Source organism: Triturus cristatus, chromosome 4_2 (genome assembly GCF_964204655.1).
Source record: "Triturus cristatus chromosome 4_2, aTriCri1.1, whole genome shotgun sequence".
Lineage (NCBI taxonomy): Eukaryota > Metazoa > Chordata > Amphibia > Caudata > Salamandridae > Triturus > Triturus cristatus.
Window position 1 is genome coordinate 846,507,096 of NC_140586.1, and position 27,720 is coordinate 846,534,815.

Here is a 27,720-nt window from a genome sequence, read left to right on the forward strand (position 1 = left end):
GCGGAGGATGGGGTGTTTCCTGTGCAGTGGCTGCTGAGAGGCTGTCCCCGAGGTGTGGAGTGCATACCTATGGCCCATTTCTCGAAGGGGGTACAGACAGTGCTGGAGACTATCATTGCAGATCCTGCGGCGACTCGATGTATGTGGATCACCCTGGCGACTGCCGACCTTTTTTAAAAAAAAATTTATATGCCGTGCTGAAGCGTTGAGGGCTGATTCATTGCGAAGTTGTGCTGTGTAGTGCCATCGACGACGCTGTGCGGAACTGGTGGCGAGAATCCGGTGTGCTGCACGGGGCCCATCGGCTCCCGCTGGGGGCTGTACTTGTGCGTCAAAGATGGGGAAGCCGGATAAGACGCAGTCCAAGTTGCCATTCAACACTAAAAAGAACGCAAAGGATACGGTGACACCCCCGGTGGCGGAGCCTGTGCCTAATATAGAGGTGTCTGCTGGCATGGAGGGAGTCCTGCAGGCCATACAGCGCAGTTTACAGGATATTAATGGTAAATTGGACACCATCACCCTACGGGTGGACAACATGTCGGCCAAGCTGGACGGCCACGGCGAGCGCCTGGAGGAGGCAGAATCCCGTATCGCGGCGGTAGAGGACGATGCGCATGGCACAGCACAGAAATGCACCGAGATGGAGCAGCTGCTTGACGTTCTAAGAAACAAGGCAGAAGATTTAGAAGCAAGATCGCGGCGCAATATCAGAATCGCAGGAATTCCGGAATCCACAAATACAGGTCGAATGGAAACATATTGAGGAGCTGGTTAGAAACTTGTTTGGTACGGAAAGCCTCTCGGCTCTTTTTGTGGTGGAACGGGCGCACAGGACCCTTGCCCCGCGCCCGAAGCCGGGCGCAACTCCCCGATTGATTGTTGCCCGTGTTCTGAACTATAGAGATCGTGATACCATTTTGAGACTGGCACGTGAGAAACTACAAATCACCTACCAGGGTAACGCGCTGGAGTTCTTCCCGGACTTCACTATGGCAGTTCAACTGGCGCGCAAGGAATTCAACCCGGCAAAAAAGAGACTCCGTGATTTACACATTGAATACGCCATGCTCTACCCGGCGAGGCTCCAGGTGTCGCATGACAGCCGACAGACAATCCTTCAATCGCCAAAGGCGGCGCAGGACTTCATTAAGAAACTCGGCGCAAAAAGCTAAGAGCGGCAACAGGTGGAGCAGCACCGGGAGGCAGATATGGACACCGATATGGGTTGAAATGGTTACTATACTCAGGCTGAACTGTACCGTAAGATCTGTGGATGTACTATTGTGGATGACTGTTCTGCTGTGGTCCCAGGCGCCCCGGCAGGGGTAGATTTGAGACGCGAAAAGTGACATTGGTGTACATGGAGCTTGTAGCTTGGCCTCTGTCGGGCCCTCCTGGTCTGGACTCAAACTATTGCTGGGTACATCTGTCATGTAAACTGTGCTCGGAGGGTGGGCGCTTCAGAACTGGGTGAGACCATGGGTCTGTACTACACTAGCGTTTGACTGGTTGTATCGTTTGGCGACTGGCTTCGGGTTTCGAGTGGTGGTTGGCGGGTTGGCCATGTTGCCAGGGTAGTGTAGATTGGTGGCGAGGCATTAATTGGATCAGCATAATGCACCGGATGACCCTGGGAAAGGAGGTAACGAATGACGGCTCCGGGTATAGGCCCGTTGCGGTCTATTATTTTCAAAAAGTATCTGGTAGCCATGGCTGGCTGGCTTTGAGATACCTCGTATAGATCACGGATGCCTGATCACATCCATTTTAATGGATGGAGTTGTGAGCTTTCGGTGGACCCCTGAAGCTGGTGCTCCCCATTCTCAGTTAAATGATGTTGTTCTATGAAGGTGGGGTATGGCTTTGGCATGGTTGGGTTGCTGAAGTGGGGGGGGGGGGGGGGGGGGGGTGTATCTGTGTTGGGGAATGTTATGCAGGTTATGGTGCATGAGACACATGGCTGAATTCCAGTACTACACTTGGTTGTACAATTATATGCTTCTGATCATTTATGGTTGCTACGGTATACGTGAATATCCATCCAATACTTGGTGTATGTCATATGTCTGATGGCTGATGTGAAATCACGTGCCACTCGCTTGAACTTCCTGACCTGGAATATCCGAGATCTTAATAACCGTAGAAAAATCAGGCAGGTATTTGCATATTTAGACAGACATCAAATTGACATTGCCCTATTGCAGAAAACGCATCTTGCACCTGCCTCGCAGGTCCACATAGGGAAGAGATGGGCGGAGGTAATAAAAAGCTCCTCATATTCTTCCTATTCATTATCCTGATTAGGAAGGGAGTGCAGTTTAGTGTAGAAAACACCATTACGGACGAAGCCGGGAGGTCTGTCTTTATAACGGATATGGTACGAGGTCAGAGACTAGCATTGCTAAACAAATACGGTCCGAATATAGACGATCCTGACTTCTATCATAAAATATGGGCCATGGCGAACACTTAGTGAATTACCTGCTATCCCGCTAATCTGGGGGGGGGGTGATTTTAATATCGCACTCAATGATAAGCTTGACAGATCGGGTGAGTCTGCTGAACCACACAAAAGGGCTCCAAGTAAACTAAAGGATATCATGGCTGACAGACGTTTGGCAGATATTTGGAGAGTCCGGCACACTGAGACTAGGGAAGCTAAACACGTCTCGGTTGCGTATGATAGCTGGTCTCGTCTGGACTATTGGTTGGGTTCGGATGAGGTGCTGCTGTGGACGAACTCCATTGCCCATCTCCCCAGGACACTATCAGACCATAACCCCGTGCTTCTGTCCTTAAACATACCATATTACACACCACCTCCGTATAGCTGGAGATTCAATGCCAAGGCGCTGTTGGATTCTGTCTACACAGATACACAACACCAGGCCATTAAGGAATATTTTGACATCAACGCATCCACAGTGGATGATCCCGGGCTCCTGTGGGAGGTTTTCAAGGCTATAATTCGGGGGGGGGGGGGGGGGGGGTGCCTGGGTACTGCTGCTGGTATCCTTAAAGATATCAGGCAGCAACTGACTAAGCGCGAGGATAAATTACGCACCCTAGAGAAGGAGTATGAAAGAACGCACAACACAAAAATTCTGAGTGATATTTGGGAAGTATTGTCAGAATATCAATCCTATGCCGAGGAGGAGCTTAACAATGTAACCAAGCGTTCAATAGCGCGAAAATACGGAGAGGGTGGTAGACCAAGTAGGAGCTTGGCAGCTAAAATCTGCTCCGGTCCTTGGACACACACAGTACGTGCGGTAAAAGATGCCACAGGGACACTGAAGCACGACATGCAGGGTATATTGAGGGAGTTCATGAACACATACGAAACACTGTATGCCTCACGACATACGGCATCACCTGAAGTGATAATGGACTACCTGGAAGACGTTGCAATAGCGTGGATGTCGGACAGTCAGAGAGAATATTTGTCACTGCCTGTCACGGTGGAGGAGGTAAGGGAGGGGATTAAATCCCTGCCCAATGGGAAAGCCCCGGGCCCAGATGGATTCACATGTGAATTCTACAAGGCGTTTGTTGACCAGCTGGCACCTCATTTGGTTGAGATGTATGGGGATGCCCATGAAAAACAACGACTGCCACCAACATTGCGTGAGGCCATGCTGATTGCATTGCTAAAGACAAATAAAGACCCTGAATACTGCGATTCATACCGACCGCTGTCCCTAATTAATGTGGATACCAAGATACTGGCTAAGCTCCTCGCAACTGGGCTACAGCCTCTAATGCCTAAATTGATATTACCAGACCAATCGGGGTTTATCCCCTCCAGATTCACAACCCATAACACTAGGACACTTTTCGCATTATCACATTACTTGCTTCCTCACACCAAAGCAGCGGCAGTGCTGCCAAAGCATTTGATTTGATTGAGTGGCCATACTTGCATACAATTTTACAACGAATGGGCTTTCCCCCGCTATTCTTGCAATGGGTGACCCTACTTTACACGAAACCGACGGCGCGGATAAAAGGTTAATGGAAACATATCCGACCCGATCAATATTGCGAGAGGTACAAGGCAGGGATGCCCACGATCTCCATCATTATTCGCAATTGCGCTAGAACCCTTAGCCTGTAAAATTAGACAAACACCATTACTCAGCGCTCCAGTTTCCACAAAGATCACTGCACATCTCGCTATATGCGGATGATATGACGCTATATGTGCGTGATCCTGAAATTTTTTTTAACCCATTGAGGGAATAGATCAAATTTGGTCAACATTCTTGTCTTAATATATTTTTGGTACCATCCAATATCATTTCTTACGCATGCTGCAATTGAAGGGGACGCACACCCTATCCCACTGAATGCTATTATAACACATACAAGGCATCCACTGCACAACCGGGACATAAATACTATTGACACGACAAATAAAGCTTGGCAGACTATGGGTAGGAATTTAGGAAAGCACGTAAACTGCCACTGTACGCCCCGGCGCTGCAGCTACTGCATCACCCTGAGCTTTCAGTTACTCAAGAGAAGGTAGGCATGGCTTTGCTCAGGCAGATAGGCCTAGATACAATGGGGGACCTGTATGCAAATGGATCCTTCAAATCGCAAGAGGAGTTGACATTCGTTAGCAACCCAACGCTATTATTTCAATTCACATATTACAGACTGCAAGGAGCACTGAAGAAATTATATCCAACACATCCTGCGGAGCCCCCCCCCCCCAATTGACTGCTTTGCAGTTGCTGATTACAACCCCTACTGCTAAAAAGTTACTGTCCAGACTATATGCAGCACTTCAGACAGATATTGCTGACACTACGCACAAAGCAATGGAGAGATGGAACTGTAGCCTACTAGATCCATTGACAATGGAGGAATGGGTTACGGCTTGTTCAATCACTAGTATGTTGACACCGATTGGGAACTTGCGCATGACACTATAAATACCTCCACCAGACATATTACACCCCAGCACAGCTTTATAAATATGGGTTGAGGACAGACGCCAAATGCCGTCGCTGCAGGGCAGAGTCGGCAGATTTTATACACCTGGCTTGGCACTGTGAAGCGGTGGCTGAATACTGGACTAGGGTAATACGTGTATTGGGTGCTATGGTGGATGCAAACATTGAATGCACTGCTCGTACATGTCTGTTGGGCTTATTGCCCGGGGTTAGAGCAAATAAACGTAAATTTTGTATGATTGCATTGCTATTTGCCAGGATGAGAATATAATTATGCTGGAGTGGCAGCATGGTGCCCAGGGTTAAACACTGGATTCAGGATCTGACTTACTGCAGGGATACACTGCAAACATACGAGGAAGAGCTGCCCACGGGGTCAAAGCCTAGGGACTATTGGAAATATTTAATTCAATATTTACAAATGCACCAAGTTGACTAACTGTATTTTAACAAAAGACACCAGATATGATGAAATATCACTGTTATTGCATACTTCTACATGCTGGATGAAGGATGTTGTTGTACCATGACCTGTAAGTTGTTTACATGTTTCCATTGTATGTTTTGCCTATTGCTGTTAAAACCTGCTAATCAAAAAACCTAATAAACTATAATTCGCGCCCCCGCAATGCACTGCTGATGACGTAACATATTACATCGTTCATGACATGGTCAGTGACATCACTATGACATCATCCACGTGAAAATCTGATGCACCTCCTCACACCTGAATATACCTTTGATACACCCACTCTAAAATACAGACTACCATTTTTGAAAAAAATGGTCACATCAATACCAGTTACTAAATACGCACTGACTGATTTCTAGGCCTACACACACATCCAATCATTCACCCATACATGCAGTCACTCATCAATACAACACTATCATATGCACTCATACACTGCAGCATATCCAGAGTTACTCACCCACTTAGTCAGTCATGCAAAGAATCAATCATACTTCGATTTACTCACCTATACAGTTACAGAAACAACCTCACTTTTCATACAGATACATAATTACTCTTCCATGCATCCACTCACAATTACGGACTCTCACATATAGTTATTTACATACACCATGACTCACATATACTGCCTTTTACATATGTAGTTACTTGCACATACCACTGAGACCTCCATTCACTCACCAACACACCCATACACACACACACCCACCCACCCACCCACCCACCCACCCGTTTCCACATGCACTCTTGACCCCATACACCCGGTGAATCAACCACTCACATCTATGCACAGAGTCACACACCACACACACACACACACAGGCAGCCATACAAATACTCAGGCACTCAATAACCCATATAGACACTCATGCAGCTACTCACCAACCCATGCAGCAGCTTACACAACAGACAGACTGATACAGACTTTCACACATTCTAGTCACTAACCCATGCATTCAGTAAGACACATTTAATCACTCACTTATACAGTCAGTCACGTACCTACTAAATCCTCCATACAGACACTTATACACCCACTCATTCCTCAATTCAGCAAAGAAAGAACGAGGTGGGGATTGTGAAAAACAACTACGCCAAAAAGAATCGAGTTACATCTTAAAATTACGAACATTGCACCCACACTGGCTTAATCAATCGGAAGAACTGTATATTCATCTGTAAAAAAAAAAGAACAAAAAAATTCTATAGCTTCTCATGGTGAAGGTGAATAACAACGAAAAACGGACAAGGAGAAATAGAGAAAGAAAGCAGTAGAATTGTGAAGAAAGGAAAAAGAAGAAAAAAAAAAACATTCAGAAAAATTAACATAGAAGAAAAAAGAAGGAAGGAAAGGAAAGAATCATAACAGAATAAGGACAGAAGAAGAAATAAATCAATGGTCTCCCATGGAAGGGTAGAAAAATAAAGACAAAAAATTATAGACCTTTGTTTCCAGGAAAAAGGAAAAACAAAAAGAAGAAAGGAATGGGCATTAAGTGCACCAATAATTTCGGTTAATGGTTTGGATTTTGGAAAATAATGTATTACTTTATTTATGTAATGTCACTTTCACGCTTTATTTAAAAAAGACAAAAAATAGAAAAAAAAAGACAAACTACATCCTCCAGAAGGCATAGGGGCACTTTGAACTATGGCAGGAAATGATGTAACAGCCATCTGAATATGTACATGGGTGTGCCCATAAGCCAGGTTGACCGTGAGCAAGGAATCAGGCATTCCGAAACGCGTAGATCTTGCCTAAACAGCCCGTTATTGTGAAGGATTTAAAATAAAAATTGCAAAAGGAAAAAAATACGAGAGTTCGTCCCGTCTTTATCTCTCCGGCCGGAGGGATTGTGTGTGTGTGTGTGTGTGTGTGTGTGTGTGTGTGTATATATATATAACATAATTAAACTTTACTGAAACACAGTCATGGGATGATGTCATCAGTGATGTCACTGACCATGTCATGAATGATGTAATATGAGACGTCATCAGCAGTGCATTGCGGGAGCGAAATGTCCAATTACCTATACCGTGCCTGAAACACACATATGTGTGTGTGTGTATATATATATATATATTACCTACTGGCGGTCGCCAGTAGGTAGTTATAGTTAGGACCCCTTTTCCATAGGAAATCCGCAACATTCTATTTTGAATAACTTTGGCGCCGGTCGATGAATCCTCGCGAATTTCTCAAAATAGGTGGGGCGCTCCGCTCCGCTCCTACCCTGAAAGTCTCGGGGGGATTCGTCAAGCGGGGGCTGAGATAAAAGGGGGGTCCCAAAACACGTTTTTCCCATGCATTTTTCCATAGGACCTTTAGAACGAGCTACAGCCCGAACGGCTGAACAGAATTACTAGAAATTTGGCAGAGAGGTAGCCATAAGGTCAAGGAAGTGCCTTTTGCAGGTCTGGTGTAAATCTGTTCAGTATTTCCTGAGTAAATAGCATTTAAAAGCATATATATATGTGGGCGGAGCCTAACCACACATCTCATCCTGAGATCTGATTGGCTGTCAGCACTTCATCCAAGAAGTGTTGGCAGCCATCTTGGGACAAATATACATGATAGCACCTCATTAAAAAGCATTGCAGTTAATAGAAGGTTTTAAGACTTTAGTTACATTATAAATCATTTGTTGATGGTACCATACTCATTTTAGGAATTGTGGTATGTTCTAAGGTGATTTCACCATGTGAAAAAGCCTTCTGCTGGGATATCATGATTGAGAGAAAAATATTTTCTCATGCTTTTACCACAGAGGTTTGGAAGGTGATCTATAGGCTAAACTGAGAGCTTATTTTCTGTAAATTCACATTATCTTTCTCAGTCATGTGAGAATGAAGTCTGATATTCTCAGTAAAACATGTACATCCAACAAGGGCAGAGACTGTCAGTTGATTCCTTTGTGTTCTACTGCAGCTTCCCAGAGTGTTCCAAAGAACTACTAGAGCGCTAACAGTCCTACTTATGATAAACGTATGGCACACCTGAAGCCATCTTGCTTGGATTAAAGTGGTAACTCTTAAAACATTTAATTTAAAAAGGAACAAAATGAGGGGGTTCATTTTTCCATAAAAAGAATGATTAGTGCTGCAGAAAGAAAAATTAGGGCACATTTTGAGTGACTTCTCAAATCCTCTTCTATTTCATTAAAAAATTCTGACATGCAGACTGAAACATGCACTTTCAATACCAGCAGCAGTTTTCCCTGGTGAGCAGTAGCTTTACTACAGTGATCTAATGAGCAAAAAGAGTGCTAACATTCTGAATTTATGGCAAATGTGTGACACATCTGAATGCCTTCTTGATGGAATCAAAGTAAAAAACTGAAAGTATTTCCTACTGAGGAGACTGCAGTAAATGAGGAAATTAGGAAACTTCATAACAAATAAGTCTCCCAAGATGGCCACCAGAGACAAAAGAGCCCAAATGTAGCCCAAATATCACCCAGATGTAGCCCAAGTATAGCCCAATGACAGAATGTCCCAGAATGTTCTTAAAAACAACTAGAGCGCTTACTGTCTTCATTATGACAAAAGTATGGCACACCTGAAGCCATCTTGATTGGAATAAACTGGTAACACTTAAAACATTTAATTTAAAAAGGAACACAATGAGGAGGTTCATTTTGCCATAGAAATTATGATTAATACTGAAGAAAGAAAATGAGGGCACATTTTGAGTGACTTCTCAAATCCTCTTCTATTTCATTAAAAAATTCTGACATGCAGACTGAAACATGCACTTTTAATACCAGGAGCAGACTTCCATGGTGGAGTAGTTTTACTACAGTGATCTAATGAGCAACTAGAGTGCTAACATTCAGAATTTATGGCAAATGTGTGACATATCTGAATACCTTCATGATGGAATCAAAGTAAAAAACTGAAAGCATTTCCTACTGAGGAGACTGCAGTACATGAGGAAATTAGGAAACTTCATAACAAATAAATCTCCCAAGATGGCCACCGGAGACAAAAGAGCCCAAATGTAGCCCAAAATCAACCAGATGTAGCCCAAATATAGCCCAATGACAGAAGTGTGCAAAACACTTATTATTTTGTGTTTTTGCAGTGTTATATAGTGCAGACTTGTCAGGTATTGGAGTGCTTTACATGAGCATTGGTTACATCACACAAGAACAAATTCATTTTGGTTGTAGACATGGGGAGACTAAGTGATTTGACCAGAATCACAGAATGTCGAGCTGAAGCAGAAACTTCAACCTGGTTCCCCAGTTGCAAAGTCTGCAGTTCTGGAAGTAACACCACATCCTCTCCCCTAAGTGCAACATTTAATCAAGTGGTCAACTGGATAAAAAAACATAAAGATAACAAATAATTTAAAAGTGCTTTGTCGCTATTTGAAAACTCAGAAAATATGTCCTTATTTTAGTCTTTTAGAGCACTAACCATAATTTTGATGCCAATAAGACCCTCTCATATATGTAATTTCTAAAGGAAATGCTCTAGGTATTACAGTTTTGATTACATCAAGATGATGTCAGGCGTTCCACACTTTTGTAATAAATATAGAATGTTAGCAATCTAGTTGTTCATTAGGATACTGTTGAGAGGCAGAGGCCAGGGGCACGGACTCTGAAAATTGAAGGCAGGTAGTAGGGTGCAAAGGCAACAATTTAACCACACTGAGCAGGCAGGAAGGGCCGTGGAAGCACAACAGACTATGGAGGGCAGTGGAAAGGGGGGCAGGGGCAACAAACCAACAATACAGGACTTGCAAGAGAGGCTGTTGGAGGGAAGATCTATTACGGGTCAAGGAAGCTAGGGGCGGTCCCCAGATCCCCAGGAGCCACCACAGAACTGAGCAGGAGAGTGAGTCAGGGACAAAAGGGGCACCTTAATTTGAGCCGGGGTGCCTAGGAACGCTTGCTCCAAAAATGAAGAAAACAGACATATGAGACATGGAATTGGAGGCAGAATACAATGGCAGTTTAATGAGAAGATGCAACTTCAAAGAAACCGCAGAATAGAGACATAAAGTACAAAAAACAGAATCCAGATAATCATACAGCTGTCATAATATTCTCTGTATCTCAATTAATGTACTGACAGAGAGAGAGAGAAAACACATCTATAAATGCATCATGAGAAACAAGTTACACCAAGGAAAATGTTACCTAGGAACACTCACGTTTACTCTTAGAGCAAGCATTCCTGCAATTACAATACAAAATCTTTTAAATGCAAAAGTAAAGAGAACAATGGTTAAACATAACATGACATTTCATATAGGTAAAATAGAATAAGATACTTCAAGCAAAGCAGAGCAAGACATTTTAAGCAAAGGAAGACAAGAGCTCCCAGCTCTTGGGGAAAACCTGCACTGCCTGTTAACCTACATACAGACGGCGAGGTAGTCCGTCGATATCTGTGGGTGCTCCCTTTTTATATCATTTTGTGGGCTCCTTTGCACGCTACATCTACCTACGTATGCTACCCAAAAGCTTCGACTGCAGATTTTACCAGACATTTCGTCATTTACCCACTTAATGCTGACAATGGACTGGGTGAAAAGGTCAGTCTCTCAGGCCAATCGCTTATCGTAAGTTCCATAGAGCAAGCAGAAAATAATGGGTATTGTACGGGAATTCAATATATTCATGTATAAAATCTCCTCAGTTCTCCTAACTTGACGCTCTGCGGTTGCCACTTCCTTAAAAGCGGGAAACCTGCCCAGGAAGCAAGTACCAGTCCAGGATGCAGCCTACTGTATGTCGACAGCTTCAGGGGGATGTTGAACTTTGATACGGAGCACTCGGGTAGGGTGGGGGCTACTAGTTTGGATCAGAAGGCCTCGCAGACCTGCCTTCAGACTGCTATACACTAAAATTGCAGAGCTATGGTCAATTTAACAAAGAGGCCTACATATTGAACAGAAGGGCCTACACAGGGGTTTTATGCTGGCTGAGTGGTAAGGATGTCTCAGGATAATTATATAGCAATACAGGACCCGCTGGTCAATTTAATACGGCCTACAAATGCAGCTGGCAGGGCAAGGACAAGGGTCTCATACTTCAGGTGTGGACAGAACGGGCCAGGGGCCCCCTGTGATACAAAATCTACCCTCCTTCAAGGCTGTGGCAATGTAATAGACCATTGTGGGCAGAAGGAAGAGGCAATGGTAGTACAACCATACATGCCACAGACCCGATTCAGCCAGGAAACGTCCAATGTTTTTAAGCTCAAATGGGCTTTATTTGATCTGTCTCCTGTCTACAATATCCTCTTTTTCAATGTAACTCAAAGGGGAAAATCAATACCCCAGTTTTTTTTCAAAATCTCCCTCTTACCAAGTTCAAAATGTTCGCAAGTATGGTACATTGGATCATGGAAGGAAATGGGATAGGGACATGGACTTGGATAACAGAGGACAGGAGGGACATGGAGAGGTGCACCAAACTGACCCTGCAGGGCAGGCATCAGGGTTTGCAGCAGCACAATACACCACACAGGGCATGCAGGACGGGAGTGCAGCACAACAATCCATAGAAAGCAAGAGGGAGGGGACAGGACCATGCACATGGACAACAGAGAACAGAGGGGCAAGAGGCAATGGTAGCTAGCTGACCATAATGGACAGACAGGAGAGAAAGCTGCAGCATAACAGACCATAAAGGGCAGGAGGGACGGATCAGGGGCATTACAATGGAACAGACAAGCCAGGAGGGAGGGAGTAGGGCTGGGGGCAAGGGGGCAGGGCAGGAGCAGCAAGATAGCCATGGAGGTCAGGCAGGATGGGCACTAGAAGCAAGACACACCATGAAGAGCAACAGTGAGACTGTGATGGCATACACACAGACCATGGAGGGAAGGTGGGAGGGGGTCAGGGGCAGCTAACTGACCACACAGGGAAGGTGGGAGGGGCCATGGCAGCACAGAAGACCATGCATGGCAAGTGGGAGGGTTAGTGGCAGCACAATGGCTATGATGGGCAAGAAGGAGGGTGGAGGGGCATGCACAAAGGACAATGGAGGATAGAAGGGAGGGTCAGGACCTGTGCACAGACAAGAAAGTTCAGGGGAAGGGACCTCACAACAGACCACACGGGGCAGGCAGGAGGAGCAGTTGCAGCACAACAGACCAGGGAGGGCAGAAGGGTGTGGCAGTACAATGGACCATGTAGGACAGGAGGAAGAGGATAGGGGCATGGCATGTGGACAGGCAGGGTGGAGGTGGCAGGGACAGGTTACAGTCATCTGACAATGCTAGGCAGGTGGGAGGGGAGTGGCAGCTCAACAGAACACTCAGAGTAGATAGGAGTGGCAGGTCCATGGGACATGGTGGGCAAACAGGATGGAGCAGGGGCATGCACAAAGACATCGGAGGGCAGGGGGAAGGAGAATAGGGGCAGCAAGCTAAGCACAGAGTTTAAGCAGGAGGTCAATGATGGGGCATAGAATTGGGCAATGGAGGGCAGGAGGACTGGACTGGTACATCATACTAAATTGAGGGCAGTGGCAGCACATCAGACCATGCATGGCAGGAGGGAGGAGGCTAGTCCATGGATTCACACAACAGAGGATAGGGAGGAAGGGGATGGGGCAGCAAGCTAACTGTTCAGAGAAGGCGGGTATTAGGAACTTTATTGTTTTTAAAACATTGTGTCTGTGCGAACTACTTAAAATATGAAGTATGCAGCATAATCTCACTTTTATTCAGGAAGAAGAGGACGTTTGTGACTGTGACTCCGGGCTCACTTGGCAGAAACCCCCCCTGACCCTCCACCCCCTATCGCAAAATGTAATGCCCGTGAAAAGGGTAGGTGAACACAGTGTTATATAGAACATAGTCCTGAGAGCACGATTGAAAATGAAAACTAGATATAGTGTATGGTATAAACTATGCACCAAAAAGTGTGATATAAGATGAACCGGGCGTGAAATATAATTTGCAATACATTGTGCGCAATGACAGATTCATTGGAGAGCGCGAGATAGCACAGGCACTAGCGCGTGCTATGCGATATGCGCCTTGGAGTGTAATATGCACAGGGCAGTGTTGTGTAACCTAACTAGTCTCTAAAGTTGTAATATAAAATATGTGCTGGGGAGTGTAACGTTGCATATGCACTGTGACAAATATATGGATCCCAGATTGTAATATGTATGGCATAGCACTGTGCGTTATAACATAGGCATCGAGAAAGGCACGTTAGATGGGGCAATATAACCTGTGCGAAGACAAGTGTGGCATGACATATTCACGGGGTGGTGTTACAGTGCACATGGGCTAGAGAGTGTCATAGCATATGCACTAGCTAGTGGAATACAACACAGAGGTGTGTGGCACTCGGCAGGCAATGGTGGGTGTAACACAGCATTGGGCTCTGTCAGGAGCACGCTGTGACTCTCAAGTGATGTTCGTCCCCTTTCCAGAGAGTAAAATAAAAAGTATTACACATCCGGCAGTGGATGTGTGTTTTATTAACCGTGAGGGGGGTTTCTTGCATAGTTTGTCGAATTTTTGTCGAATCCCCTTTGAATGGCTTGGTGTGCATGTGTATTAAATGTGCCCGTCAATAGCTACCCATGTTTGTATAAATAAACGACAAGGGTGTCTACCAGGATTAGGCACGGTAGGGCATCAGACATGTCAGAGCTTCACTAGTGGTGTAAATACATTCCACGTGGATTCATTGCATGCATAGTCGCCTTTTAATGAATATCACGCAAATCGTCATGGTGATAGGTACGTACGGTTTGTCCAGCATGTCCTAGGTGTGTCTATAAATATATATTTTTTAAAAATAATAAAAAAACAGTGGCCGGCCCTGGGGATTGGGGTCAAAAAAATATAATTAGGAGACTGGCCCTGGGGGATGGGGTCATCAGGGCCAATAAATTAGAATAAGAAGGGGAACCAAACAGCCCCCCTTCTTAAAAAACTAAAATAAATAAAAGACTGGCATCGTGCTGGAGGCCATGCCCCCTCCGTGCAGCACTCTGCAAACGCGCCCCCAACAGGCATCTCCAGTATGCGCCAGGGAGCTGCGCTGCAGCCAGGTGTTCTGAGGCCAAGCCCCTTTTTACACCTCTCTGCAACGCAGCTCTGTGGCGCTTACTGGAGGTACCTAGTGGTCTAGTTTGACCCTAGGGACCCTTAGGATTCAGGGGGACTCTCAACTTAGAACAGCCACAGGGCGCGTTTACACAGTGGTGAAGGGAGGGGACGGGGCCTGAGGTGACGTGTGCAAACACGCACTATGGCATGTTTTAAATTGGGGATATAATTTCCCTTCAATACTGAGGGCCCCTGGGGGCTAACTAGCCCACCAAGTGCTTCCAGTAAGCGCCACTGAGCTGCATTGCAGAGAGGTGGTCCAGGCCGTGCCACTTTTTACACCTCTCTGCAACGCAGCTCTGTGGCACTTACTGGAGGTACCTAGTGGGCTAGTTGGACCCTAGGGACCCTCAGGATTCAAATGAACTTAATCTCCCAACTAAAAATGGACACAGGGCGTGTTTACACAGTGGTGAAGGGAGGGGACGGGGCCTGAGTTAATGTGTGCAAAAACGCCCTGTGGCCTGTTTTAAGAGGTAGTTTTAATCCCCATGCCCTATTATACACTAGGGGCTTACAGAGGAGGTCATGCTAATCACAGGGGGACCCCAACGCATAATGTTCCCTAGTGTATGTAGGTGTTTTCACTGTATTCTAAGTGTCTTTTAACATAGCACTGGCTCTAGGACTGGTTAGTCAGACTCAGTTACCACCAGTATCCGTCTGAAAAAGTTGAGGGTACAGGATGATTTTGCAACAAGGCTTCTTTCTGCTCTTCTTTTTGTTCTTTCTGCACGTTATCCTTCTTCCTGCACTTATCTTCGTATTTGAGGACTTCTGTTGCTTCTTTCTGCACTTCTTTTGTTTCTTTCTGTGCATTTTTTCTTCTTTCTTCACATGTCCTATCTCTGTAGGCATAGTTAGAAATTAGCATTTAAAAAACCTTTGAAATTCACTGAAAAAACCATGGGTTTCACACACGTTATAGTTAGGAATTAGCATTTAAAAAACCTTAGAAATTCAATGAAAAAACCAAAGGTTTCACACATGTTATAGTTAGCTGGACATTTCACTCGTAAAAAACCATTGAAATTCCCCCGTTATAGTTAGTTCAGCTAACTATAACTCGCGCGCCCGCAATGCACTACTGATGACGTCACATATTACATCACTCATGACATGGTCACTGACATCACTTATGACATCACTGATGACATCTCAAATGACATCACTGATGACATCACTGATGACATCATCCAGTGATTGTGTGTTTTTATGAAAATTATATATTTTTTATATTTATGTATATCTCAAGGTCAAAGGAAGAATAAATGGGTATATAAGTGTCTAAATGGATACTTTTTTTTGGAATTTTTTTGTGTAACTGACTGTTTAAGTGTATCATAGTGAATACATGGCTTACTGAGTAATCTTTAAATATTTAAATATCTGTATCAGTTTCTTACTTTGTGTATAAGTGGCTGCATGGGTTGGTGAGTAGCTACATGAGTGTCTATATAGGTTATTAGTTGGTTTTTTATCACTATGAGTGTCTGAGTTTCTGTATGGTTCGGTGGGGGGTATTACTTAGTGCATAGGTGCATGAATGAGTGACTCACTGTTTGTATGTGTTGAATACAGCATGTGTGCAGGACTGTATGGGTGGATGAGTGTGTGCATGGGTGTGTTAGTGAGTGAATGACTGTCTCAATAGTGTCTTTATGAGTAACTACATATGTTTTAAACTAGTATATGTGACTATTGGTGTATATAAGTGAGTATATGTGAGAGTGAGAGATTGGAAGAGTTCCTGTATGAATAAGTATGTGTTTCTATAAGTGATTGTTTAAAAGAGTAAGTATATGTAAGTTTCTGTAGAAGTAAGTGTGGTGGTGTGTGTATAACTGTATATGCAAGTAAATGGATGATTGATTCTTTATTAGCATGAGTGACTATGTGTGTGAGTTACTCTATGGATGAGTGGCATTGTGTAACGGGATGTACAGGTGTATGAGTACATATGATGAGTGAGTACATGTATGAGTGACTGTAGAGGACTGTTGGTGAATTACTGTATGTGTATGTGGTTCTTAGAATTACTGAATAGGTTGTTGTAACTGATATTGATATGTTCATTATTTTGAACATTTTAGTTTCTATTTTTGAATGTGTGTTTCAATGGTTATATTAGGGGGAGAGGAGGTCTGCCACTCTTTCACAAGGATGATGTCATCAGTGATGTCATTTGAGATGTCATCAGTGATGTCATGAGTGATGTCAGTGACCATGTCATGAGTGATGTAATATGTGACGTCATCAGTAGTGCATTGCGGGCGCGCGAGTTATAGTTAGCTGAACTAACTATAACGGGGGAATTTCAATGGTTTTTTACGAGTGAAATGTCCAGCTAACTATAACATGTGTGAAACCTTTGGTTTTTTCATTGAATTTCTAAGGTTTTTTTAAATGCTAATTCCTAACTATAACGTGTGTGAAACCCATGGTTTTTTCAGTGAATATATATATATACACACACACATATATATTCGCAGAAAAAACCATAGGTTTCACACATGTTATAGTTAGCTGGACATTTCACTCTTAAAAAACCAATGAAATTCCCCCGTTATAGTTACTGCAGGCAACTATAACTCACGCGACCGCAATCCTCTGCTGATGACGTCAGATATTACATCACTGTATTTAGACACTTATTTACCCATGTCTTCTTCCATTAATCTTTAGCTATACATAGATTACAAATATCTATTTTTCAGAAAGACACATATGTCATCAGTGATGTAATATCTGACGTCATCAGCAGAGGATTGCGGTCGTGTGAGTTATAGTTGCCTGCAGTAACTATAACGGGGGAATTTCATTGGTTTTTTACGAGTGAAATGTCCAGCTAACTATAACATGTGTGAAACCTATGGTTTTTTAAGTGAATTTGCAAGGTTTTTTAAATGCTAAGTTATGTATTTTTTTTTTCCAGGTTTTACACCGTGCGCGCACCGTGGGCACTCTGTGCGCTTCGCGCACAGAGCGCCCACAGTTCGCAGTGCGCGCAGGGTGCGCGCACCTCGCGATTTAAAAAAGAAAAAAATTGTTTTTTTCTCCCTTGGGGGTCCTTCTGTGACCCCCTGACCAAGGCTAGGGGGTCAGGAACTGTCCACGTTCTCCACCTTTGTTTTTCACCCCCTCAGACTGCGAGAGACAAAATGGCGGACGACACTTCCTGGTTTCGACCGATTCGAATGTTTACCGACATCTAACAACCAATCAGAATTGCGCTCGTGCACGGCAGGGTGCGCGCGTATAGATATTTATATGCTTTTAAATGCTATTTTCTCAGGAAATACTGAACAGATTTACACCAGACCTGCAAAAGGCACTTCCTTGACCTTACGGCTACCTCTCTGCCAAATTTCAAGTAATTCTGTTCAGCCGTTCGGGCTGTAGCTGTGTCGAAAGGTCCTATGGAAAAATGCATGGGGAAAACGCGTTTTGGGACCCCCTTTTTTCCTCGGCCCCCACTTGACGAATCACCCCGAGACTTTCAGGGTAGGAGCTGAGCGGAGCGCCCCATTAGTTTTGAAAATTTCACGAGGATTCGTCAACCGGCGCCAAAGTTATTCAAAATAGAATTTTGAGATTTCCTATGGAAACTAGGTTGTAACTATAACTATCAACTGGCGACTGCCAGTAGATTATATATATATACATATATACACACACACACATATACACACACACACTTCTCCCCCTTCGGAAACACATGAGCCGCACTCGTAGCACTGAAGGTTAAAACCAATTTAATGAGCAGCTGCGGGCAGTCCTAACTTGTTTCATTCATCCAATGAACTTTCTCAAAGGTAAGCCCTGGCCACAGGAACCGATTGTGAAACAGAAACGGTTGCATTTTCAATGATTTCCACCCTCTAGTGGACATCCGATAGGTAATTAGTTGATGCATGCTGGTATCCGTAGTTTGACAAAACAGTCTCAATGAAACCTTCCAGCGGGTTGTGGCAGAATCTGTATGCTGTCTCACAGGAAGAAAAGTCTTCCCTATTCAGTGTTACTCCTTCTGCAGTCCTATTTTCGAGGCTGCCAGGAACCATGCCATATCCAGTATATGGCAGCGTCCGTTACCCATATTCGTTTATACGATGCAAACAAATGTGGTCCAAGGCTGGGTAATAATGGCGCACTCGCTGGCGGTGCGTCACTCTGCACCGGGACCAAGCCGCTGAATATGCACACAGTTCTCCCCCCTTCGGATACGCATATGTGTACATGTATATGTGTATATATTTATTTTCTCCGGCCGTACTTCCTGAAAATCCAAGAACAAAGCGGCAAACCTCCGGACAGCATAGTACTTTATTAAGCACAAAGACAACATGTTTTAACAAAAGCCTTTAGAGTGAAATTCATGTTCCCAATTGACTCTAAAAGTAATGTTAACAATTCATGGAAAGAGAAGAAATACTATTCACATTGCAATGGAAACTCCTCGTTTGAAAAGTACATAATCAAGATATTTAACTAAAATTCTGTTTGTAATCAATACTGGACTTTGATAGTACATCAAATGATGTATGTATGCACCTATTGTCCAACCGACACCAAACAAACAAGAGAAAGAGGAAAAATACATGTTGCTCCCTAATGGGGTTATACAATTCATAATCAGCACATCATTTAGTACTGTACTTTAGATTTTTGCTGTTCTCTTATTTATAGTACTGTACTTTAATATACCACTGTCATTGGAACATGTTCAGCATGATTCAATAAAGTTACATAATTCAAATTCCGCAATATAACCCTTCTCAGATTGTGTAAAACTTATTATTAGGTTGCTCATTTGTGATGGGGATAGAACTATGTGAGGACACTCAGATCAATTCCATTAATTTATGGAAGAAAACAGGAAAATGAAGGCTGGTTAGGACCCTCCTCCAGTTGTGGCTCCTCCAATTCATAAAGAGAACACCATTGTGGTAGGCTTCCAGTATCTATTGTTCTATCTACCTCCTAATTACGAGCGCTCCAAGCCATTATTATTCAGTGTGTTGAAGTACTAGCTTACTAACAGCCTTATGATTGAGGGAGTATATAATAACAAACTCCTCCATATCCAAAATTGGTCCCTTTCTATTGGCAAGGCTCTCACGTGTGTGCAAAGTGAATGAAATAAAAAAAAATAATCACTTTGTGTTCATTTAGTTTATCTTCGTAACAGCCTTTCCGCGATGATATCCCATAAGGGATCTCTAACGATTGATCCAATTGTTTCCCTCCACTGTCGTGGATCATTGACAGTAGAAAGGAAACGTCACCTTGCAATCTATGTGCTATTGTCTCTGCACCTGACCAATGTCTAGTACCACATATTGCGTCCATATATGATTGATCCCTCTGATTTTCGGATCTAAGAGATGGATTTTATCTTGAACATGCACGAATTGGGAGCAAACAGAGAAGCATTACAACAAGACAGAAGGACAACGTTGGCACAATTGGTTTTTGTCCCAATCAAGGTTCAACCCAAATGTCCCACACGATAATATTGAAGCATTTAGCACTGCGATGATACAGGAAATGATGAAAATGAGAGAACGCAGCAGCTACCAGCAATGGGACAACTTAAGGGAACAACGACAGGCACTCAATAATTACTTCAACACACTAAATAATAATGGCTTAGAGCGATCATAATTAGGCGGTAGATAAAATAGATACTGGAAACCTACCAAAATATTGTTCTCTTTATGAATTAGGGGAGTCACAACTGGAGGAGAGTCCTAACCAATGTTCCCTCCAATTCTGTTCCTCTGAGTGCGGTAGTGTAGGGTAGGGTATCTGTGCGCTGCAGCCATGGTTATGTGCGCTGCAGCCATGGTTATGTGCGCCAGGAACCAGAACGCGCGTGTGACTGCAGCACCAAATATCACTCCAGAATTTTGCTTAAAAAGTGAAAAGATGGTGCATTTCCACATATTCAGCACTAAGTTAATGGTCTTAAGGCAGGTTTTCAATTTGGATACACACGCTATGACATGAATTGGTTACACAGGCAAGTACACTTTCGGTTTAGAAAAGCACAAGACTCCAATGGTGGTACCATCATAAGATTTTACTGCTGTAGGTGTAATGTTACTTGTTGTATTATATATCAAGATGCAGAGACAGAAAGGGCGTGGTATCTGTCTTTGAAATTCTGACTTACTGGTTGCATCTTTCAAAGGGAGCGGGAACAGTGAACTATTACTGAGAGGATGACTGAAATGAACCAGCCCTACTTCCAAGATGAACCAGCTATTGTGATGTTGACAGCCTCAAATTAAAACTGCTCTCCTCTCACAAGCGCTTATTAATAATTCAATAATTGTACTACCTATTCTAATCCCAGCCAACAGAAAGTTCTCCCCCCTTTAATCTTCGTGCTAAGGTGAAAATTCTACACCAATATCTTGTGGAAAATTCACAGTGACTCAGTCACTTTTCATTTAGGCAATTTTCTGGTGAACTGATTTTTTTGCGAAATTATTTTAACCTTTGCTGTTATTGGTCCGTAGTCCTTAATTGGTTCAGGTCAGTCCAATATATATTGTAATGGATTTATTTGGTCTTCCTTTTTCTGTGCAGAAAAGGCCCAAAGGATTAAAGTGCTAATAAACTTGAAATTGCCTGTTCCCTACATGGGCTGTTTGAGGCAATGCACAGTTGTCTAACAGACAACTTTACACAATACTCAACAAGGGCGTTGATAACCACCAGACACTCCCTATGAATGTATTTCACTCTTTCAGGTTATTTTACTCCTTTTCAGTCGTGCTTTCATTTCCGGTCACCGTTTGTCCGCCTATCTCTTCCTCCTTCTTTCCCCTTATGGTGGTTTTGATGGTCTAGCTTGCAGGGGTGGCTGGCACATGTAAGAGCGGCAGGGAATAAAATCGACAGAAGAAGGGATCGGTAAAATTAAATAAAAAATAAAAGCAACTTACCTTGCGCTTGCCGCATCGGAGATGCAGATATGTGGTTTATTATTTTTTCTTCATTTTACCTATCCTGTCATCTGTCAACTTAACCCTCCCCTCCCACCCCAACTCAACGCTCTTACCTGTGCCATCTGCGCCTGCTAGCTGGATAGCTGTCACCAGGCAATTATGTGAGAATCGCTACAGAGGGGCTTTGTCTCTGCCCACATGTTGTTAGCCAGAGGTATAGGTTTTGGTAGGGCAGACGTGCTTCCACACAAAAAAGTGCAGCCCTCCCCACAGTTGTGATCATTTTGTTTATTTATCCAGGTGCTGAGCTTGCTTGACCTTTCAGGGCCACATTATAATTCTGAAAAAGTGTCTTCGATAACTAGATAGTTCATGGTGCTTTTCTCTGGCAGCAGCACAGATGGGAGTAGGGCAGTCTTTAACCTACATGAATTCTTAGGTCTGGCTTGATAGTGCAAATGACACCTGAACTTTTAACCTACACCAATATTATTCTACATTTCTTTGCGTTCACACAAATACATATCCATTCTAGTGCTATTTACTTGAAACGATTCACTTTTTTTTGGGTGTGGAGTTTATATAGCGGAGGTATCAGAGCGCTTTACATGAGCACCAGTTACGTTACATACAGACACATTCATTTTTGTTAGGCATGGAGAGATTAAGTGATTTGCCCAGATTCACAGAAGGTGGAGCGTCCCGGCCGAGACTCGAACCCAGTTCCCCAGCGCCGAGGTCGACCACCCTAGCAGTCAGACCACATTCTCTCTACATTACTGTACAATATGCCTTTAAAGCTAGACCTACTGGCATTGCCAATGCTGGACTATCTCTTGTACTGAGGTAAAGTACAACTAAGTATGGACGGGCCCCACCTGCAATAACCGTAGATGGGAGGGGGGGGGGGGGGGGGGGGGGGGAGTAAAAGATTCAGTCCCCACGGGAGGTAACAAATGGCAACAGGGCGGTAAACGAGGGGGGGGAACTAACAAGCCTCATTATCAATCGGAAACCAGCATTTACCAAGGACAATAACACCAACCAATCAAAAATATGGGCGGAGAGTAGGTGAAGCTTCCACAGCATACTAGACTACTGCATGCCTCGCAGAGCGAGCAGCGCATGGGCACGGACGCTAGGCTCGACCTAAAAACTAGCCTATTTAGGAGATTCTAATTGCCAGTTAAAAAAATTAAAAAATTACATTTCAACAGATTCAGGTGCCCAATACGAGTAAATCCGGGATGCTGTGCCCTTTTTAATGCAGCTAACTGGTTACCCAGATATCAAACTTGTGGGTTATGGTAATAAACCTATTGAAGTGTTCGGCTATTTCAACACCATTTTAGAATTCAAAGGTATGCAGATTTAAGCAAAATTGTATGCTGCTAATTGAGGTTCTGGTTTATTTGGGTGGCCTCAACAAAGACCTTTGAGAAAATACACCCTAATCACCCCAATAAGGTAAGATTTTTACCAATCGTCTTAGCTTGTTGAAAGCTTTGTGCATCAAGGAATTCTTAAAAAGGATTGTGTTCCTCTGGTAAGATGAGGGTGGTTTAACTGGCTGGAAAGAATGACGTAAAGAGAGAATTGGAACATTTGGGGAGAATGGGTTCAATAAATCAAATCATCAGTAGGGCTGTCGACTGCAGTCACGATTCGCAAACCAAACCGCAACTTTGTGCAGATTAGAAAGCTTGGTAGGTGCACGAGAAGCAGGTGACCAGATCTAGTGAAATAGAGGAGTATGGACTTGAATCTCTAATTTTCTCCTCATATTGTGATTATGAGCTAATGTTGTAACACACGTCTACGAAGCGTCAATAAAATGGTTATTAAAAAAGGAAACCAAAGCTTAAAAAATGTTTTTGAATTCCTATCAATACTAACCCTGGGTAGTTTGTGTAGTAGCACTACACGTAGCTACGCGAAGTACACTTTGAACTAGTACGCTTTGAACTACGCTCAGCTACTGCTCCTCAAACTGCATAGTGTGTACCTGATAGCACTGTGTGCTTGTCTGCTCTGAGAAATAACTGCAAACAGCATCCTGCACAGATCAAGTTATGATAAAATAAGAATTTGTCTTTATATGCTAAAATGCATATAGTCAGTTCACAAAAGAGAAAATGGTAAATCAGCAAGCAGTGAGAGGTGATGATTTTGGGATCCTCCCTAACCTAGGGAGAGAACCAAGCAGATGCCTTGAAAACGAAAAGCACATCTTTTTGAACGATTCGGCGGTCGTCCCATCCTCTTAGGACCACCCCAAGCACTGTTATGGGCAAAAATACAATCCCAACCAAAGGCTCTGCAAAGCATTATGGGACGAGATTAGCAGTGGGCAGTGAATATTATAGTGTCCAATATCAAAATAATTCTACAAAGAGCTGCAGTTAAACTAGTTGTTACTAGATGTCCCTCACGAGTCAAATGCAAAAGCTTCATGAAAGGGTTTCAATGCTTTTGCATTTGACTCGCGAGGGACATCTAGTAACAACTAGTTGAATTGCAGCTCTTTGAATATTCTAGTGTCCAATATCAAAATAATTCTACACTGTCCACTGCTAATCTTGCCCCATAATGCTTTGCAGGGCCTTTGGTTGGGATAGTATTTTTGCCCATAACTGTGCTTGGGGTGGTCCTAGGAGGAAGGGACCACCACTGAATCCTGCACCAGCATGACCTGCTCTTTGTGTTCAAGGCATCTGCTTGGTCCTCCCCCTAGGTTAGGGGGGACCCCAAAATCATCACCTCTCTCATTGCGTATTATTTTCAAGCACAATTGGTTATATGCTTTTTAGCATTTAAATTGCTTTATCAAATCATTTGTGGGTACTGTTGATATTGCTGGTAGCTACTGTTGTAACACAGTTTCTGAAGCACTTTGCAAAGAAAGAATTCGCTTCAATTATCTTCCCATTGTACAGGATATAGATATATATATATATAATATAATTAGACAAGATAAACCAGAAAAATCAGGTATGCCCACTGGGGCTGAATTTTAGTAAAGTGTCAAAACAATGTGGCAAACCCACATGGGTGAATGGTCTCTTTACGGCAATTGCCACTGATTGCAGGGCGCTTTTTTAGAAAATGGACCGTGGTTTATAAAAAAGTGTATAAATATGTTATAATATATTTGTAAATAGAGATCTACTAATGTGGATCAATCGTGAATGCGTTATACTTTACTTAAAGTTGCATCCTGTTATCGCTTTATCAATTGTAATAGGTAAAAACTACGAGTCTTTTTTCTGTTACACTCAATTTGTAGTCCTCACATGATCGTATCACGTGCACAGCATAAATGGTGGAAGTTGTTTGGCAAAACTTTGTTGGTGAACAAGCCTGCTGGTTCAGGCGAAACGCGTCCGACAGAGACACTGAATAAACCCTGGTTGGAATTGTCAAAGACACAGCGTCGTGTCCTTTTGTTACGAGAGGAGTGCGGTATATATATATATATATATATATATATATATATATATATATATATATAATCTACTGGCGGTCGCCAGTAGATAGTTATAGTTAGGACCCTGTTTCCATAGGAAATCCGCAACATTCTATTTGGAATAACTTTGGCGCCGGTCGACGAATCCTCGCGAAATTTTCAAAACTAATGGGGCCCTACGCTCCGCTCCTACCCTGAAAGTCTCGGGGGGGTTCGTCAAGCGGGGGCTGAGAAAAAAGGGGGGTCCCAAAACGCGTTTTTCCCATGCATTTTTCCATAGGACCTTTAGACACAGCTACAGCCCGAACGGCTGAACAGAGTTACTTGAAATTTGGCAGAGAGGTAGTCCTCAGGTCAAGGAAGTGCCTTTTGTAGGTCTGGTGTAAATCTGTTCAGTAGTTCCTGAGAAAATAGCATTTAAATCAATATTATATATATATATATATATATATATCTCTGAGCCAGCTTACGGTGCGCTTACGGTAAGCTTACATGCGCGAGCGCGATTCTGATTGGCTGTTAGATCTTTGTAAACATTCAAATTGTTCGAAACCAGGAAGCGGCGGCCGCCATTTTCTCTCTCGCACTCTTAAGGGGTGAGGAAAAACAAAGGCAAAAAACATGTAATGGGACTGTTTAGACAGCTCCTAACCACCTAGCCTTGATTAATGGGTCCCCAAAGTTCCCCCAAGGGCCAAAATTTTTTTTTTTTTTAAGAAAAATCGCCGATTACGCTTACCGTACGCTTACGGTAAAAAAAATAAAAAACAAAAAAATTATCCTCACTCTCCCCACCCCGTGTGCAAATGGTGCCCAATGGGCACCATTTGTGCACGGCATATCAGCCAACTTGAAAATGTAAAAGCTTACCTTTCACAGCGAAGCGCATAATATGTCCTCCATGTGCGCACTGTGCGCGAAGCGCATCGTGCGTACATGGCCCATCCACGGCACTAACTGCGTAAAGTGGGCGCGCGGTGCGCGAAGCGCACTGTGTGCGCACGGAACGAACTGCGTTAAGTAACTTAGCCTTTAAAAAACCGTACAAATTCATTGAAAAAACCATAGGTTTCACACATGTTATAGTTAGCTGGACATTTTACTGATAAAAAAACCAATGAAATTCCCCCGTTATAGTTAGTGCAGGCAACTATAACTCACGCGACCGCAATCCTCTGCTGATGACATATGTGTCTTTATGAAAAAAAAATATTTGTAATATATGTATAGCTAAAATTTAATGGAAGAAGACATGGGCAAATAAGTGTCTAAATACAGTATTAGCATCAGCAGAGGATTGCGGTCGCGTGAGTTATAGTTGCCTGCACTAACCATAACGGGGGAATTTCATTGGTTTTTTTATCAGTAAAATGTCCAGCTAACTATAACATGTGTGAAACCTATGGTTTTTTCACTGAATGTGCAAGGTTTTTTAAATGCTAATTCCTAACTATAACGTGTGTGAAACCTATGGTTTTTTCAGTGAATATATATATATATATATATATATATATATATATATATATATATATATACACACACACACACACATATATACATATATACATATACACACACACAAGACATTGTGCGAAGTTAAAACCATTTTTTCTTGTTTATGTTGATGTGCAACAAAGCGCCTCCTCGAGTCCCCAAACGCTCCAGCTTCAGTGTTCAGGAATCCATTTGGCGGGGACAGACTGGCAATGCAAGCCGCCCTGTGTGAGGTAGAATACCTCACAACCGCCCTTTTCTCTTCCCAAGCATAGAGGCGGGCTGTGCAGTCCACAAGAGATCCGAGGACTGGAAACAGGTGAGCTGTTACTCGTGGGGGCGGAGCATACTTGAACAAACAAAAGGCAGGACTTTCATAATGCGAAGGGAAGCCTTTTGAATTCTTGGGCGCTGAGGAAGGCAAACATACGCCGAAATACATTCGCCACTACATGCAATAAAGAGCTTCTTCGAGTTTCCCCTGTGTGGCCTCTGCTCTTTGCCCGTGAAGGAGTGTATTGGAGGGAGAATATATATATTCATTCTACTGGCGGTCGCCAGTAGATAGTTATAGTTAGGACCGTGTTTCCATAGGAAATCCGCAACATTCTATTTGGAATAACTTTTGCGTCGATTGACGAATCCTCGCGAAATATTCAAAATAGGTGGGGCGCTCCGCTCCTTCCCTGAAAGTCTCGGGGGGATTAGTCAAGCGGGGGCTGAGAAAAAGGGGGGTCCCAAAACGCGTTTTCCCCATGCATTTTCCCATAGGACCTTTAGTCCGCGCTACAGCCCGAACGGCTGAACAGAAAACCTTGAAATTTGGCAGAGAGGTAGTCCTCAGGTCAGGGATGTGCCTTTTGCAGGTCTGGTGTAAATCTGTTCAGTATTTTCTGAGAAAATAGGATTTAAAAGCATATATATCTATAGGCGCGCACCGTGCGCGTACGGTAAGCGTACCCTGCCGTGCACGAGCGCAATTCTGATTGGTTGTTAGATCTTAGTAAACATTCGAATCGGTCGAAACCAGGAAGTGTCGGCCGCCATTTTGTCTCTCGCAGTCCGAGGGAGGTGAAAAATAAAGGTGGAGAACATGAAAAGGGGGCAGGGTGGACACTTCCTGACCCCCTAGCCATGGTCAGGGGGTCCCCAAAGGACCCCCAAGGGCCATAAATGTTTAATATTTTTACGAAAAATCGCGGCGTGCGCTTACCGTGCGCGCACGGTATAAACGTGAAAATTACGCTAACGGCGTAACGTGGGCGCGCG

The 27,720-nt window shown here is 43.5% G+C and overlaps 1 protein-coding gene across 1 annotated transcript in view; it reads right to left on the bottom strand.

Moving 5' to 3' along the window:
• The window catches only part of TESK2 (testis associated actin remodelling kinase 2), a 566,234-nt gene that overhangs the window by 472,004 nt on the left and 66,510 nt on the right, over window positions 1-27,720 (bottom strand). The gene's annotated exons all lie outside the window — the stretch shown is intronic.